The sequence below is a fragment of the Vespula vulgaris genome, chromosome 7 (genome assembly GCF_905475345.1).
Source record: "Vespula vulgaris chromosome 7, iyVesVulg1.1, whole genome shotgun sequence".
NCBI classification, from domain to species: Eukaryota; Metazoa; Arthropoda; class Insecta; order Hymenoptera; family Vespidae; genus Vespula; species Vespula vulgaris.
In genome coordinates this window covers 3,636,849-3,651,375 of record NC_066592.1, presented here as the reverse complement: position 1 = coordinate 3,651,375, position 14,527 = coordinate 3,636,849, and the positions used below count along the sequence as shown (strand labels likewise).

The 14,527-nt window shown below is 34.7% G+C and overlaps 1 protein-coding gene across 3 annotated transcripts in view; it reads left to right on the top strand.

The window, feature by feature from the left end:
* Positions 1-7,254: 7,254 nt before the first annotated feature.
* LOC127065163 (5-hydroxytryptamine receptor-like) overlaps positions 7,255-14,527 on the top strand; it is a 107,082-nt gene continuing 99,809 nt past the window's right edge. Inside the window, exons 1-2 of one of the 3 annotated variants that reach the window (XM_050997158.1) lie at positions 7,255-7,545; positions 8,275-8,586. The gene's annotated coding sequence lies outside the window, so the exon portion shown is untranslated. Of the gene's footprint in view, positions 7,546-8,211; positions 8,587-14,527 lie in introns of all 3 variants that reach the window. The other 2 variants (XM_050997159.1, XM_050997157.1) reach the window with 2 other exon arrangements.

The following is a 14,527-nucleotide window of genomic DNA, read 5'->3' as shown; positions in this document are numbered from 1 at the left end:
TAACACCCACTGTTAACTCGCTCCCTTTCTCTTTTCTTTCATCCCTTAACATTTATCGATCGATTTATTTATATATTCCCATGGAGATTTTACGCACGGCATCATATCGCGAATAACAATGCTAATCTATTTATATATTTAATATTTCAATGGTGATTCGCAAAGGGGACATTAGATCGGGTCCACGATATCGGAGTATTTAACCTTCTTTATTTTTTTTTCTCCACCCGCACACAAATACGCTTAATCTCGAATATCGTACACACGTATTCACACATATTGTAGAATAACTTTTACGTATGTATATCTAAAAACACTTTTGCTTAAATGGCAGTACCCGTTTCGATAATTTTTAGGTTTAAAGACAAATTAGAAAAATTTTTGACGAAATTTTTGACGATGAACCATTGTTGGCTTCCCCCTTGCCATAGTTTCTTTGGTAATATTTCTTCTCACGTGATGTATCACGGAGATCGTTCTCTAGGTAATTGCGTTTCTATCCTCTCCTTTTACCACCCGCTGTCCTCTTAATTTCTAACGAAATTCTTCTTTGCACTGATGCATTGGACTTAGCGGTTAATTCTTCAAACGTGCGAAAAGAAATGCGAAGAAAAAGGAGAACGGAAAAAAGAGAGAGAGAGAGAGAGCAAATACCATACGAGTACGTTCTGATTTATTATATCGTCGACGAATCGACGAGTTTTTTGTGTAAATGTAAAAAATGTCGAATACCGAGGCGAATTCGTCCGACCGAAATCCCTCTGTGGGGATTTTCTTGCGAAAGCAATATCTTGTCGCGCTATCGACGATTAAATTATTGGACTGAAATTCTGAAGGGGAATTTTCGTCGACGTTGAAAAATCGCGATCAGAATTCGTGACACTCGCGAAGGCAATATTGAGTTTTAAGAAATTAATGTTGAATGTACATATCTATACGTACACACATACGCACACATATATACATATTTGATTTTTAATCATTAATTTTGCGCAATATCGACTCGATTTTGTATATCTACAAATGAAAGTTCATTTAATCCTTTGTTAAATCTACATTTTTAGGATAATATCATGCGATGAATATGATAAAAATTATTTGTGAAATTTTTTAGAAATGATTAGATAGATTCAAAAAAAATATATATATATTTACGATAAAACTTATATTATAACAACTAATAAATTTTTTAATTTTAATTTATAAATACATCTGCGGACATATTTAAGAAACAAATTGTTTCTATGTATTCTTTTAAACACTTTTGGATCGTTCAATTTCTTTATATTGATTTTAAATGTTTTCAATCGAAAAAAGAATTAAAAAAAAGGGGTGAAATAAATATTCAATGGAGAGAGAGGAGGGAGAGAGAGAGAGAGAGAGAGAGAGAGAGAAATAAGAATAGAAATGAAGAAAAGAATAAGCGAGAAAAAGTAAGAAAGAAAAAAAAAAAGAAACAAGAGGAGATGCCCGAATAAAAATGCTGTAAGACGTTTTAAATAAGAGCGAAGACGAGAGATTGCTAGGTATCTATATGTACGACGTTCTTGTAGTCATATTTGTAAATATCGTAAAACGAAAATCGATAGGAAAATGGTAGAGTAGTGGTTAAACGTGCTTTTCATGCTCGGCTTTCATATCAATCGGGTATTACAAGAAGGGAAATAAATTATATGCGAGATATAAGAGCGTTTTTATGTTCTTCTGTGAAGGAAGAAAAGGAAGAACGAACGAACGAAAGAGAGACAGAGAGAAAGAAAGAGAGAGAGAGAGAGAGAGAAAGAGGAAGGGAGAATATTGGCGATTGAATTAGAAGAGTAAGTAGAAAAATAAAGGGGTAGTTTAGAAGGAGATTCCTCAAAGTATTATAGCCAGAGAACCTAGAACGATACGTCACGGAATATCGAGCTTCGTAACCAACGATAGGTCGAACGTGCCTCTTAAAGCAGCTCGTATTAATGGCTTTCTCGTTATTGCAAGTGGTATCTTAGAATAAGACGGAAAAAAATAAGAGATCGAGAAAGAGAGAATAGTAACCTTGGTCATCGTTTCGAGACTAATCGATTAATTCCTTTCTTTTTGTTTTTTCCTTTTTTTCCGCTTCTTTCGAAAGGAATACGACAAGCTTCTCGGCTTTGTAAAAGTTATCTTTTTTTTCCTTTACTTTCTGTTCTTTTTTTAGTATCTTGCACAAAAAATAAAACTGTTTTGTCGAAAGTATGACGTTGATAAAAAATTGCCATTGAGAGCGATATCTCGTGTTTGGAAAGTTTTCGATTTTATTCAAGTGACATTATATATATATATATATATATATATATATATATATATATATATATATATATATGTATACACTGTATAATGTTTTTGATCTCGTGGGAACCAAAGAAAAAAGGTACTTTAATTTGGTGGGAGATAAAGTAAAAAGTGCGTTACGGATCATTAGTCGAAAGTTCTTTTTTGGTGGACGGAGGTGAACGATAAGGAGATGGAAAAGGATAGAAAAGGAAGAAGAGAGAGTTAACAATGGTTGATGATCACGTTCAGAACGTGAAAACAGCAAAAACTAACGCTCGGTAAAGCGTTACGTCATTGTCGCTTTCTCGTAATGCCGGAAAACATTCTGCGGGGAGGGTAGTTCTCATCTGAAGGATGTCTCCTTCACAATTCTGACCAACGTCATTAGTGTTTGCCGTGTCCAAGAGCGTTTCCCAGACTGAAATCAAGGATGAACCTGTTAAGAGAGACCGACTGATGAGATATTGCTCAGCGTATACGTGCCGTTAACTCTCTTCGATCTATTGCGGCTTCATTTTCTACATTACGGTTAGATCTATATCATTGAATATTATTATCGGAGACTTTTATTCAAGAAATCTTCTCAAACCAAACCAATAAAATTTTCATTCCAATATGTACATATGTATATTTAGTGCATTAATTACGTTTATTGTTATAGAAAAAAAGAAAGACAAAAAGAGAAAAAATCGAATCACGGACAAGATCGATTTCTTTCGAGACAAATTTTCTTCCGACCAAGGTATCGAATCTTTTTTTCAAACTCGGGAAATGCGAGGATTGAATGTCATTTTTGTCATTATTATTTTTTTTTAGTTCTGTTTTTATCTCTCTTTTTTTTTGAGAATTTCCAAATATTTGATCACGTTGGAAAATTTTTGAAAGAACGTTTATTTCTAGATTATTATCATTCTTTTTTTGTTATTCTTTTTTATCTCTCTTTCTTTTTCCTTTGATTTTTCCTTCTTCAAGATTTATATCAACTTTATGTAAATTCTTAAGCGAGAAAAAGATTACGATACGAGGTGGCAAGAAAAAGTAGCTATATATATATATATTTTATATGGATATATAAGTATGTATCTATATACCATCACTAGAGAATAGGATATAGATGCATGTTTGACAAATCGAGATGCATCTTGTATCCTATACGAACGTTCATACATTTTGTATCAGTCGCCTCTGGTGTTGACGTTTCTCGAGGTGATTTTACGTTACGTAGGTATATTGTGAACGTATGGTGATTTTAGCTTATGTGCCTAGCCCTCCAGGTTTGCCGACACGTGAATTTCGTCGGTTTCGCGCTTAATCGATGATTCTGTCGGATTAGATTAAATCTAGCGATGTATTTGGTTGCGTGTAAATGGTGCAAAGAGAGGAATTACGTATTACTGCGACGATTAGATGGTCCATTTCGAGACTCGTAATGCGATGTAATTTCTCTTATTTTCGTGAGATATAACAGAAAAACAAATTGATGAGGAAGAAAAGAAATTAAAAAAATATATATTCTATTAAGAAATCCAAAGGAAATAAAAAGTAATAACGTTGGTAATAACGTCAGGAATTCTTCTTCTAACATCGTCGAAACAAAGAAGTAAAGAAAATTTCTATCGACTATTGAATATCACAGAGATGCATAAAGATGATAAAAGTACATGGAAATAGATGGAAGAAACTGGGTTCAAATATTTGTAAGAAGCTTTGTCGAACAATGAGTCGTAAAGAGTCATTTTACTCGTATCGTCTATTTTAAGGATAAAAGGATGTTATGGTGTTTCTTAAACAACGGATAGTAGGATCAATGAGAAAGAGAAAGAGAAGGGGGGAGAGAGAGAGAGAGAGAGAGAGAGAGAGAGAGAAAGAGAGATAATCACCTTTTAAGATTGGCTTGTCTTATTACACAGGAATAGAAGTAAATGTATGTTGAAAAGCTTGTTCGAGATCCGACGGGAAACGTGTCAACTTCTATCGTATTGTTTTAGAACAATTAACGTCGTTAGTAGTTCTAGATTCAGGCACTAAAAAAGAAATGAGGGATAGAATACTCGAAAAGGACACTCTTCGTCGAGAGGGAAATTCAGAAAGAGAGAGATAGATAGATAGATAGATAGATAAATAGATAGATAGATAGATAGATAAAAAGATAGATAGATAGAGAGAGAGAGAGAGAGAGGGATGAGAAAAAAAAGGAACGATCGAATCCACTTTAGTGAGTCGATCGTTTCGAGAAGCGAATTTTGATGCTCGTAAAAACGTACGCAGAGACTATGTATATTTTCAAGTACCTACACGTAGTATACATACATGTATATATATACACACGTATAGGGAGGGACAGACAGACAGATAACGGACACATAGGGAGAACTCAACTGAACGAGGCTCATGCTAATTTGGATTCACCCTTCGGCACGGAGGGAGAATATGCGAGAAGAGTACGATCGCATGAGTACTCATCGAACGTGTCCCTTGAGTAAAAGGGATGGTAAAAATAGTAGAAAAATTCAAAACAGATGATACATATATAATATACTATATATATATATATATATATATATATATATATATATATATATACAAACACATACTAGATATAACACATAGTACATATTATATATAAGTCTTAAAAAATGCATGTATTTACGCATGTACGAATGGATGAATGAACGAACGGATAGATTGTGTTATACGTTTATGTATATTTTAGCTAATTTATCTAATAATTGTCTTCTGATAAACGTACTTTACTCCATTATCATCCTTACTTGAAATTTGAAAGAAAAGTTTCTTTTCTACCCTTCCCCTTCTTCCATTGCCACTTTGATTGGAATTGAAATATCTCACGAACGAGAGTTCTTTCTAACGATCGGAAACTCGACGATCGACTAGCTGTAACTTTCTAAATAGACCGGGTCTGCCTATTCTGTAATCAAGTTCTATTGGACGGCAACGCGATTACACTAAATAGAAATAGAGAGAGATAGAAGGAGAGTGAGATAGATAGGGAGATAGATAGATAGAGAGATGGAGAGAGAGAGAAGAGTAGGTACATACGCGTACCTGCATACATATTTGTGTTCTCCAATGTTCAATTTACATTCAATATATGGATGTGTGTGTATATATATATATGCATATGTAAGTATACATATGTCAATAATGAAACTCAAAATCATTCAATTGACAGATATATATTCCATTCATCATTTTATTTTTTTATCGTACTTGTTACCATTTTTAATTCGTCGAATGGATGACTAGGTTCATCGAAAAACTTGTCCACTTTCTTCTTTAAGCCGATTTCCTTCACGGACGGTGAATCTCTCTCTCTCTCTCTCTCTCTCTCTCTCTCCCTCTCTCTATCTTTGTCTTCCTGTAATTAATTATACTTCAATTTCTTCAGTAATTAGCGTATCCTCATTGATCGAGCTACACGATATACAAATTTTCTAGAGTATCAGCAATTTTCAACTTCGTTTTATAGTCGTTTAAGAAATTTCATGGTATAAAATAGAACAGTGTATAAATACAGAGAAAAGAAATAAAGTCACTGATAAAGGTTGATTAAATAACAGAAATATATAGAATGAGAATGAAAGGTTCGAGTTAAAATACGAATGAATATAAGAGAAAGAGTAAAAGTAAGAGTAAGAATAAAAGAGAGAGAGAGAGAGAGAGAGAGAGAAACAGAGAAAGGGAGGAAGAGTAAGACGAGCTTTGAGGGAAAAGTAAAATATGAAAGAGAATAGAATGAAATGAAAGGATAGGAAAAACGAGGGTGGGAAAGTGAAGAGCGGAGACTAAATTTCTTGAAAATAAGAATCTTCCATAAAAGTTAATAACTTATTCTTAGCTGTGTCATAAATGAATCTTTTTCTTTCGTACAACTTTCGTCCTCTACTACTTCACACGTTTTAAAAATTTCCACGATGTTCGAAGAACTAAACAAATATCAAATAACAATTGTTTCAAAACATTCCATGAAATTCGCGAATCAAATTATTTTCATATTTTTCCCAAAAAGAACGATAAAATCGTATAAGAATTTCACAGACCTTTTAAATTTCACAAAGAAAAAATTATCTCTCTCGGGGAAATCACTTGGTCAGGATTTCCTTTTTTTCGACGAATTTTCGACGAAATTTTCCATTAAAAATTTATTCATAAACATTGGTCTGCTCGTTGGACGTTGGAGTGAAAAAAGAAAAAAGAAAGAAAGAAACAATAAAAGAAAGACAAGCAAAATAAATAAACAGATATACAAGAGAAGGAAGGAAAGAGAAAGATGAATAAAAAAAAAGAACCTTAAGGAAAAAAGTAATAGAGATAACAGGAGGACATTAATGTTGACGATTTCTCGCGAGAGAAGGTCGAACGTGCGTTGTCACCAACACGGTGACGTCAGCGGCATATCGTTTCCCTTGAAACGGAAGAGAAGTGAAAGGGTAGTTGGAGAAAGGAGCAGAAGAACTTGAAGGGAAAGAAAAAGAAGAAGAAGAAGAAATATGTGGTAGAAGAAAAACAAAAAGAAAAAAGAAGAAGAAGAAGAAGAAGAAGAAGTAGAAGTAGAAGTAGAAGGGAAGAAAAAGCAGAAGTAGAAGCAGAAGTAGAGGTGGTGCGCCCTTAGCGGAGAAGAGTACAGGTACACGGAGTAGGGTATATAGATAGATATATAGATAGAAAGAGAGAGAGAGAGAGAGAAAGAGAGAGAGTGAGAAGGGGTAGTTGGAGAAAGGAGGAAGCGAAAGGGTGGTTTGTCTGGCGCTTGCGTATTCGCGTTCCTGTTCATTTGTCAGCCGAGCACAGCTTCCACCACCACGACGAACAGCACAGCGCCTGCCTTTCCTCCCTCTATCTATCTCTCTCTCTCTCTCTCTCTCTCCCTCTCCCTCTCTCTCTCTCTCGCTCTCTAACTTTCTCTCTCTCCCTCTTTCTCCCTCGCTCTCTCTGTCCGTCTCTCTCGACACTATTCGATAACAAACTCCATAGTACCAGTACTGGTACGGTACTCCGGAGCACCGGATCGTTCTCTCGGCGTATCTCGTCTCGTCGGCCTTCGAGTATCATATCTTCTCTCTTTTCTTTATACAAGAGTGCAAGAGAAAGAGAAAAAGAAAGAAAGAAATAAAGAAAGAAATCAAGAAGAAAAGGAAGAAAGAGAGAAAGAAAAAGTCAGGCCGTTTCTATCGCTTGAGAGAAGCTCTCCTCGAGCAATATAACTATCGGCTTCGATCACGAAAAGTAAACGTTACTCTTCTCTTTTTCCCTCCGAAAGTCCCTCCGACCACCTCAGTCGACGAGTAATCCTCGATCCACGTTCGATCCCCAATATCACTCGATCTTATTCTTTTTTCCTATCTTTTTTTTTCTCTCTTTCTTTCTTTCTCTGTTTCTCTCTACAGTTGAAATCATCTATCCATCTGTCTCTCACTTTCTTCTCAGTTTGTTTGTTTCTATTTTCCTTTCTTCTTTTTTTTTTTTTTTTTTTTATTCTTTTTCCTTTTATTTTTGTCACAGTATACGGTATTTTATGTCGTTGTATTTTTCGTCGTAGAGACGACGAAGGCTATTGGTTTAACTGTTTTCCCATAAAATTTTAATAACTTCGTTTCTTATCGAGTTATAAATTAGAAAATAATTTTGTTATAAAACCGGGGAAAGTGTGTGAGAATACAGTCCAGTGTCTTTGAACTTTCCGTAAACTCTGACAAGTTGGTGGGTCGCGTTTCATCGCGGTTCACCTCTGTTTCTCTGCTTTTTCTTTTAACCCTGCTTTTCTTTTTCTTTCTCTTTTTCTTTATTCGTACATTGAATCCTAATCATCTGTCCTTTCTTCTTCTTATCGTGCAACGAAAAAAATTTTTGTTTTTCTCGTGTCGAACGACCGGCAACTCCGTTGCTTTCCAGTGCATAACTTGTTGCTCATATGTAAGCAGTGATCCGAAACGTTTTGTCGATTTCAACCCGCAGACTGTGAAGAAAGAAAGGGGAAAAAACGAAGAAAAGGAACAGGACGAAGAAGAAAGGGAGAAGGAAGAGTAAAAGAAGGAAGAAGTGAAAGGAGCCAGAGGAAAAGGGAAAAACCTGTTTCTTCTGATTTGAAATTACAAAGAAAATGTGCACTTGGGGTTGTTGCCAATGACGAATCTCTTCTTTTCTTCTTCTTCGAAACTTTAAGAGGATGCATTGAATTGAGGAGAGAAAACCCTGTTCGAAAGGAAACCAAAAGGATTTTCTCACATTGGCTGTTCGTCTATCTTGTTACCCGCAGCTTAAAGTGCGGTAAGAACAAACAAACATCTATAGAACAAACGTGCTATTACATCTTTGTTTGACGCAAAGATTATCCTATTTTTCATCTCCTATATCCTGGTCGTTTCATCTTTTCTTTTTCTTCCGTCCTATATTCATTTTCTTTTTTTCTTTTTCTTTTTTTTCTCTTTTTCTTTTTTTTGTCTGCTATCTACCATCTCCACCCGACCTCCTTCACAATATTCATCTTTTTCAATTTCAACGATTTATTTAGAAACGCCGCAGAAATACTCGTGCTTTAACCTTTTGCATTGTTACAAACTAGCTCACTCGGAGTACGCATCGTTTCGCTTTTATACCGAGTCCTATGATAGTGTGTGCGTCTGTGCGTGTGTCAATGTACATATGGAAGTGAATCCGCGCGGAAAAAATGTACGATTTAAATGTCCTCGAGCGTTTAAAGAGTGCTTCCGCGTGTTACTATCGTATTGTTTGCAGTGATTTGGACTTTTTTCTTCTTACAATGGTTACATCTCTTTTCATGATAATTGTTTCGGTAATATTTATTTCTTTATCATACAAATCATGACCAGCGAGTTGGAATTTATAAAACTGTATATATATATATATATATATATATATATTTGTACAAACTTTTGTACAAACTTTTATATAATACCTACGATAAATAGAAAAATAGAAACAATACGACATTGACGACATAGAAAAAAGCGAACATTAGTAAAAACAATAATTTCGGAGTAAAAATGTTGAATAATTAATCCGTATTAAATTAATCAAGCTCCAATTATGCTCTATAGTCGCATTAATTTCATCAAGCGTATTTCGTTAACGTTTGCATATTTAGAAATTTGTTGACACACATAGGGGGATATATAAAATTATTTCAATTCACTTGAAACGTACCTACGTATATATCTAGCCCATATATTGACAATAAGTACCGTACAAAAGGATTTCAATTTCGTATATACCAGAATATTTGCAAGATTTCAAAGTGATTACGAGTTGTTAGAGTTCCATTACAAGTTATTATCAATTTCTCCGAGTTCGCATTTATGACATAAGAAATTCACCGTGGAAATTCGACGCCGAGAAGGTGGAGAATAAATAAGAGATGAGAAAGAGAGAGAGAGAAAGACAGAGAGAGAAAGAGAGAGAGAGAGAGAGATTAAGAAAAGTCGAGATATCGGGGGTGCACGCGCGATAAGTCGATTTCCCATTTCCATTTCCTTTCGTGTAAGTTGCTTGAAGACGAGGTTCCACATCGATATCGCTTTTCTAGAATGAGAGAAGGACTGTAAAGGATGGGAAAGGGGAGGAGAAGAAAAGATGAGTGCTGGATATCTAGAGAAGGGTTTAATCCTTTCGTGGCACACGCTCGAAGGTTTGATTGACTTTGACGAGCTAGAAAAGATGGCTCAACGAAAATAGCTCTCTCTCTCTCTTTCTCTTTCTTAAAGAATTCCTCTCTTTCTCTCTCTTTTTCTCTCTCTGGCTCTCTTTTTATCTTATCTATCATCCTCTATGTGCGATCTCAATTTTCGAATGATCGAAGATGCGAGCGAGCTTAGTTCAGTTTAGCTCTATCTCTCTCTCTCCCTCTCTATCTATCTATCTATCTACCTATCTATCTATCTATCTATCTATCTATCTATCTATCTATCTATCTATCTATCTATCTCTCTTTCTCTCTCTTTCTTTTTCTCTTTTTCTTTCTACAACACGTAAAATTCGATTTCAACGGTTGACGGCGTGACAAATTGAAATTTTCTGGGTTGCCCTGTTTTGACCTCAGGATCTCCGGGATAGAACCACAGTGTAAAAGAGAGAGAGAGAGAGAGGGAGAGAGAAAGAAAGAGAGAGAGAAAGAAAAAGAGAGGAGAGATATCACAAAGGGTGAAGAGGTTTAGCGAAAGGAAAGGAACAAGAGCGGAAAAAAGTAAATAAGAAAAAAAAAGAGAAAAACCATGCGTGCGTATGTGTATATATGTGAAGATAGAGAGAAAGAAAGAAAGACAGACAGAGAGAAAGAGTGAGAGAGAGAAAAAGAGAGAGAGAAAAAGAGAGAGAGAGAAGGGGAGAGAAAGCGAAATATAATTTATTTCACACGAGCGTAAATTCAATATAGAAAAAAGAAAAAAAAAAGAAAAAAAAAGAAAGAGAACAATCATATATGAGTGAATGCATATTGAAAGAAAAAGTTTAAATACAAATTGCTAGTAAAATTAATGATTGAAATTATCTTATATATTGTTATTTAATTAAAAAATAAGTGAATAGCAATCTCAAAAGTAAAGAGAGTTGGTAACTCTTTTATACATGACGACAAATCGAATTCGATAGAATGATGCTCATAGCAATCATCGAGAAAGAAAACGAAAAAGAGAAAGAGAGAGAAAGAAAGAGGAAAAGAAAGTATAAGGGAAAGAAAAGGATCAAGCACGACCTCGGAACTGCGAGAAGGGTTTTATTTATTAAAAAGCCGACTAGGGTGGGTCAGAACTCGTTTTGTAAAAGCGAAGCTAACTTTCGAGTGCGATAAATTAGCCAAGAAAATCGAGCGGACAAAGTGTATTCTATCTCTCTCTCTCTCTCTCTCTGTCTCACTTCCCCTTTCCTTCGAGATCCAGATGCTTTCCTTATTGTTCTCTCATTTCTTGTCTTGTTTCTTCCTACGTCTTATCTCCGTCCTCTTTCTTAACGATGAACTTTCCCTACAAGAAGAGTTAGTAGCACGATACAAGAATGAAGTAATTAAAAAAAACTATATACCGTTTTCTCCTCGACTCGATACTTTTTCTGATTTCAAAATGTTTGTTACTTGAAACAAATTATCTCTTTTTCTCGCTACTTCTCTCTTTATTTATTTCTATTTTATTTTAATTTTTTTTTTTTTTTTAATATTGTCTTATTACATAATTTCACTCCGAATAAACTTATTACACGCTGTTAGGAGATAAAAACATACCGACGGGAGTAATCAAAGTACTCGTTATATTAAAAAGAAAGCATTTTATATCGTAATAATAGAATCATTTAAAATTAAGATCCAAATAAAAAAGTTATTGAATTAATATAAATTTGAATATACTCGAAAGAGAGAGAGAGAGAGAGACTTTCTGTATATCGTATATTATACATAAGGTAAATCATAATATTTACTAGTAAATGCATATACATTTCGATATCATTCATAAAATAATACTTTGTTTACGAATGAATATTACATGTTACGTTACAAGATATATTACACATTGTTTATCGTCGATAAAGTTAAGGTCAACATTGACTTTGATTCGCAAAACTAATCATAAATTATTATCACCCACATAATTCTAATAGTTAATTTAGCGCCACATAGTATCTAATAATTCTAGATACGAAATCCGTATCCATTGTTCGTTGCTCCCCAAATGCACATTAGAATTCGCACGTAGGAGCTTACCTCAGCAACCTACCTCCACCGAAATAATATCCAAGAATTTCCAATAAAGTCTCAGGAAGAATGCGCTACTCGGCTTTCCACCGAATCACCACTACTATTACTACTACTACTACTACTACTACAACTACTACTATTACTACTACTACTACAACTACTACTACTACTACTACTACTCTACTACTACTAGTACTACTACTACCAGCCCTCTGCTACTACATATTACCGCTATTACTATAGTATTGCCATTACTATCGTTCTCCTTTTTTCCCATCGTCATTGTCGTTTACTTTGTTAGGAAGCAAAGTACTTAGATACGTTAATACGTATCGCGTGATCAAAGAAATTGAAAAGTTTTTCGAGAGAAATAGGATAGAAAAAGTCACGAGAAACGTTTCCGACCACGTAAAATTCAACTAAATTCAAGATTTCCTTTGAATCTCACGTGTGATCTGCTTTGGTGCAGACGGTTTAAAGAGATAAGAAGAAAAAAGTAAAAAGGAACGAAAATAAAACATAAAAAATAAGAGATTTGAAGTGAAATAAAAAATATATATGTATATGTAAAAATGTCAGGTCAACGATATGGAAAATGAGATGAATGTGATTAAAAAAAAATTATCTAGCGAGTAGCAGTGAGTACGATATTTTGAAAGGAAATTTTAAATTCATGTTAAATCAAATAAGAATGTGATAGGGTGTAATAGATCAGGTTCATCTTGTAAATTTACTTCTCTTATGGGGATTTCATCGTCGTATTTCTTCGATATCATCGTAACGGAGACCGATAGATCGGGACAGCATTTTTATTAGAACCTACGTTTTCTCCGTACCATCGTGGTACGTTATATAATATATATATATATATATATATATATATATATATATATATATATAGGGGGAGAGAGAGAGAGAGAGAAAGCAATAAAAAGAGTCCAAAGAGAGCATAAAAGCGAAAAAGAGAGAGAGAGAGAGAGAGAGAGAAATAGGAAACCCATTAAAAATCACTGAGAGATCGAGATGGAACATCGAAGATCGACGATGTTTCGTTGGAATCACTTGTGAGAATTTATTTTTTCTATAATATCAAATGTTATTCAACATATTTTTAATATGTCCTTCACTAGGAGACGTTAGTATCCTTGAGTAAAGGAAAGGAAATAGAGAAAGGGGGAAAATAGAGTAGAAATATACAATGGCATGAGGTAGACAATAGTACGGAAATAGCATGAGAGGAGGGTAATCGTCGGTTATGGGAAGTAAGTAAACGAAAGGAAGAAATACACACACACAGAGAAAGAGAGAGAGAGAGAGAGAAAGAGAGAAAAGGAGAAAGTAAAGTAGCTCGATTATAGTAGGCCTTAATTACGAGAACCATTTTCAACAGGGCCTCAGGCAGAAAATCGAAGAAAAAGGAAAGTAAAGGAGCAAAAAAAAAGAAGAAGAAGAAGAAGGAAAAAAATAAAAAGAGAACTAAGCAACTAATTACGCGAGACCATCGTAAGCTTTGGTTCCTTCCACTCGGCGTTAATTACGAGCGAATCGGGCAAAGTCTCTTTCCTCTTTCTTTATCCTTTTTCTTCTCTCTTTTCTTCTTTACCTCTTCGTGACGTCATAAGGTATCGTCGCCAACTTCATTTTCCCATGGGACGATGTAAAAGTCTTGGAGAATTGACTTTTTCTATGGGTCAGCTTCTTTTATCCTCATTTTCCGCCCTTTTTTCTTTCTTTTTCTCTCTTTTCTTTCTCTCTGTCTGTCTATCTCTCTTTCTCTCTCTCTCTCTCTCTCTCTCTCTCTCTCTGTATTTCTCTATCTCCCTCAATCTCTCTTTATTCCTCTATTTCATTTTCCCTTTTCTCCGATTCTCCGACGGTATCACGCAACGCAAACTCATTATATAACGAATGAAAGTTCTTCCTTTCTACCGGAAGTCCTGTTTTACTTCAGCTCGTTAAAATCCGTCAATGGGTGATTCTAAAACCAAGAAGAACCAATTATCTACTATCACCTTTTGCGATAGTGTTTCGAATGAAAGCCGAACGTGCGCCGTAGGAACTCTTCGTCTCTTTTTTCTTAACTTTTCCGTAATGTGGAAGTGTTTCATCAAAGTTATGCGAGAGATATATTTGAGTGAATATGTGTATCCCTCTCTCTCTCTCTCTCTCTCTCTCTCTATATATATATATATATATATATATATATATATATGGGACATTGAAGACAGTTATATATATAAAAAAAAATAAATATATAATATACATAAATAGATATATAACATGATAGTATCCCTTTCTTCATTCTTCTCGAATAACAGAAAGATAAATTAACCTTGGTCCATTGAAATGGAATCGCCTGGAATAATAGACTTTTTTTCACCCTCTTCTTTTCCCCTACTCCCTCTCTCTTTCCCCCTCTATCTCTATCTGTATCTCTCTATCTATCTCTATCTGCCTTTCATTCATTCATACCCCAGCGCTCTTTCCATCCTCCTTAAATTCAAATCC